At 41.4% G+C, this 4,521-nt stretch overlaps 1 long non-coding RNA gene across 1 annotated transcript; it reads right to left on the reverse strand.

The window, feature by feature from the left end:
* Nucleotides 1-1,807: 1,807 nt before the first annotated feature.
* On the reverse strand, nucleotides 1,808-2,542 carry LOC124311748. The gene is made up of 3 exons (XR_006910199.1): nucleotides 2,435-2,542; nucleotides 2,158-2,261; nucleotides 1,808-1,944 (listed from the first exon to the last, which is right to left on the reverse strand). It is a non-coding gene; the product is annotated as an uncharacterized LOC124311748 (long non-coding RNA).
* Between the last annotated feature and the right edge of the window lie 1,979 nt (nucleotides 2,543-4,521).

Raw genomic sequence — 4,521 nt, forward strand, 5'->3', positions numbered from 1 at the left:
CGACGAGTGTGTCTCAGACGGAGAGTGAGGCACTGTTGCGAGCGAATAAAGAAATCTTTGCGGGGGAGACCCAAATGGTTGTGTCCCCCTCGTTATGGCGTCTGTTCCCTCGATCGAGCTCAAACAAATGTAAGTAAACCATAAGGCGTTCAACCAACTCTGTGGCACGTCCCACGATTCCCGCCAGCCGGCAGCCGGCAGCTTTATTAATAAAATCGCAGCTCACGCAAAAGAAACGCCCACGCAAGAATTTGACTATGACGCAATCGGCCTTTTACGTGTGTGTGGGATTTGATGTAGTCGCTGATGCCAAATATTCTTCGAAGCTGTAAATAAGTGCAAGGCGGCTGGAAAGAAGCAAAAAGAAATCATTCAAAAAAAGGCCAGAGAAATTTACAGGAAATTCCGAATTCAAATAAAGAACAAAGAATTGCTGAAATCAAGATCGCAGGACGTACGGGAAAAAAAGAAAGGGGAGATGTTGCAAACAGAAAAGAGGCTTACGAGGATCTACCACGTATATATGTGGCACGGAATGTATCGACCGCGAAGAGAAAATGGTACAAAAGGAAAATTCTCTTGCCACATACTTTTGCTGCGACTTCCTCTTCATTCGCTTTTGCAATTCCACGACGCCGGGGTAAAAAGAAAATAGACGGACAGAAGTGTAAAAAAAAGAAAAAGAGGCGACATAAGGAAATAAAAATAGCGAACTTATTTCCCATTTCTCGCACTCCGCCTACGCGCAATTTGAAATAGTAGTGTTGCCATACGGATAGTTAAGCGATTTAATACTATACATATACCGTATCATCTAGAAGTTGTGTTGTCGCTGGGCGGAATATATGTGGACATGCAAACGTACATTTACGGGACTGTATATACGCACTGAGATGAATATGGTTTGGCTATCCGAGCGAGCTCCGGAGAGCTCTAATAGCGAAAGTGGAGGACCGCACCATATCTGTCACAACCGCGGTCCCTTTATTTCTCTCTCGCTGGTATAACTTGGGAGCTTTTTTCAAAGTTGTTCCAGTCAAAAGAAGAAGCCAGCTTTACCCATACATGACACATATGTATGACTGAGCAAAACCTGGATCCATATTTTCTCATCTCTGCACGTCTGCTGGTGGAATGAAAAGAACCCGTCAACTTTCTCCCATATACGTGTTGAAGGTATATGATGGCAAGCTGATGGCCCACACATAGATTCAGAGGATAAAAGAAAGACGAGGGAGTTGGGCGGGCTGACTGCTACGATGCAAAGAGAGTGAGAAGCGTCGCTATATACAGCACGTCCAACGCCAACAGGAAATAGAAAATGTCACGGCCCGACACGAAGAAAAACAAAAAACAGAAAAAGTAAAATGCTCGGCGAATTATACCAAAGAGAGAAAATAAAACGAGAAGGTGCCGGTGTGGCGGCAGGTCCCTCTTGGTCAAAAAAATGGTCTTGTTGCACTTTGCTTCAAGTATTTTTGTTCAAATATTTTCGAATGTGATGATTTTCTACCCACAGAAAAAGTTGTGAGGTACAAAACAAAACAAGCCTGATCTGCGTTCAACAAACGAGTTATTTAATGAACCCTTACTGAGAAAAAACTAAAACTCAGGGAGAAAACAATTGCAGTCAACCGCCTAGCTCAGGAATAAACATACTCCGTGATTAAGTAACGATTTATAATCAACCCCACCAGAAATTGTGAAAAAGGAAGAATAGAGGTCAACTTTGTCCTACCTTTATGCCTGGGAAATACAGCCAGACATCTACAGTTGCTCCATCCATCCGCTGAAGAGTGACGAGTTAAATTACACCAGACGGGATAGGGCAGAGGGTGTCCTCGTGAATACACCCACATTCACATGGGCGTACACGAGGATTTGAAGTAAGGGGAAAATGAGAGATCCGTAACTCGATTGGCAGTGCAATGGGATGCTTTTCATCTAAATAAAAAACATGAAATGGTTTACAAAAAAAATTTGACCAAAACAACAAGTCAGGAAATGTTGAAAATGAGACACTGGGTAAACCGTCATTGTTAACAAATGGAAGAATGAAAGGTTACATGAAATACACTGCACTGATGCAGGTAATGCAGCATTCAAATATCTAGTAGGTTACCGGATTCAATCAAAGTAAAGGAAATCATTAGCTACCTTGAAAGTGATGATCCTGAGATTGTTGCTAATGACAGGTTTAACACCTGCACACAAAAAACTTGCATGTTGTGTGGTTATGATGGTTGGCTCTGGCCTCAAATCTACAAAAAAGAAAAAAAAAGAGTACATATAGTAGTACAAACAAGCTGTCATGCATCGTCAGGGCAATCACATGATAAATGTTAGTCGAGAACTAACATTCCACAAATTTGGAAAAGGTTTGACTCTTCTTTAGCTCCCATTTGATTTTTAATTATTTTTTAGTTTTATTTACCCGATAAACAGCAGCATGGAGATCAAAACAAATTAATCTATAAGAGTATAAATCTTGAACCATGCTTGAATTTTGTCTTCCCGAAATTTTAAACTAAATAATGAAGCAGACGACACTTGTCCAATTTTCTTCTAATCAGCATGCTTACGAATTACGATAATAAAAGATTGAAATTAGAAATGATAAAAAATCAACCCCCTCCTCAAAATCTAAACCTCTCACAAACCATAAGGGAATAAATTGAGGGAATAAGTTTTAGTATAAATCTAATGCCATTTCTATAAATAATAGAGCGTGAGCCGAAAGACAACAACAACATCAGTGCCATACGCCCTTTTTCCCTCGTTCGACAGGAACAGAGTTCCTCATATATTTTTTGACTGTAGTACGTAAATGGAAGAATGTCTTAAATCTCTCCGTTTGAGAGAGTATCCCGCATCCTTCAACTTCCTCGGCGGCACATTCTTGGGCATAGAACTGCGAGTACTTGCTGGGAAGCTCAAAACGATTTCTCAATGGTGTTCTCATCTCATCGATACGCTCTATAACGTCTCGTATAGATGATGCCTGATACACTATCCGATAGAGTTGGAAAACAACCTTGTATTGGACTCACTGCTGTCGGATATGGATCCCAAATAATAGGTACTATAGGATAGAAAGAGGAGACCACCCCTTGAGCTATTCATCGATTTCCTTAACGTAGCCTATTCCTAAGATATTTCCATTGGACCGTAGGGTCTGTTCCATCATCCGACCGATTGTAATCCCCCCCTGCCCCTGGTCTCTGCGGGAAAATAAACAAAGGCCGTGCGGGGGCGGACGTGATGCCGTCAAGAAGGAGAAAAGGACAGCCATATAATATAAAAAGAGAACCCCAAAAAGGAAGGAAAGAAAAGAGAGATAGCTGACTGGAAAAGGCAAAAGAAAATAGGAGAATGACGAATATGTTATTTTGAAAATAAATAAAAAACGGGGAAAGGGAATGAGCAAGTAAATATGTCGAATGACCGACAGAGGGACGAAAGTGAGCGGCCGGGCCGGGCCCATCTCCATATCAATTGAATCAGTGCAATCTATCTATGCGTGTATAGGAATATATAAGATTGCTGCGCAATCGTCGAGTATGTTGGGGGCCCCTCGCGATGATGTCACCGAAACTTCATTCAGATTGACGACGTAATAAATTTGATTGGCGTACTTGAAGAGAGGCAAAAGAGTTATAAGATGCGCCCAAAATGGCTGACTGCATACACTTAGATCGGATCTTTATTTTTCCCTTCCACTAAAAAGAGTAGAAATATTTTTGGTCATCTTACGATTTGCAGCGGACATGACTAAGAGAGAGTATCGATTTTGATGGCCGCTATATTTTGCATCGCATAATAATTTCTCTTTATTTCAACTGTGTCTGCAGCATTGACCTGACAGTGTGAAATGTATTGGCTGACACTTTTCTCCGTGATGGCGTAATGCCGAGAGATTTTTTTAGACTAAGGCGTTGAAATTGTATCATCTGGATCGATATGCTCTTCCATTGGCCATGGTTTGTATTCGCACTTTGAGTTTTATGTCATCTTGGGCGCGCCGTAATGCCACAATTCCGACTCGCAGCCAGGCTTTTGTACTGTTCCCAAAGCAGTTCATACAGTTCAAGGGGGGTGTCCACGTAACGACACAAATCTAAATTGGTGAAATTCTGTAGTTTACAGTTCTGTTGAATTCCGCAATAACTTCTTCTCGTTGGCACCCCTCAAACGCTGTACCGTACATTCGTGCCACTACTATAAAGAAGGAAAAGTTGCTGTTTATTCTTCTCTTTAGCGATACGGCACGCATCAGTGTCAAGCGCAAAGTTAATCGCCCAACTTCCTCTCCTGCAGCTGTATATTTTAGCCACCATTTTTCTTGATCAAAATAGAAATAGAAACAAATTTGATTCCGAATATAGATTTCCTAATTAGTTGCTGTTTCGTATGCCGGAATTCAGATTGCCCGAGTTTACGCGGAATATAATGTTAAGTGTCTTGCGCCCTCGTCGCCGAGTCCCAGAAGAGCTCTTGATATTGTTCTCATCTCTTATTTTT

The sequence above is a fragment of the Daphnia pulicaria genome, chromosome 8 (genome assembly GCF_021234035.1).
Source record: "Daphnia pulicaria isolate SC F1-1A chromosome 8, SC_F0-13Bv2, whole genome shotgun sequence".
NCBI lineage: Eukaryota > Metazoa > Arthropoda > Branchiopoda > Diplostraca > Daphniidae > Daphnia > Daphnia pulicaria.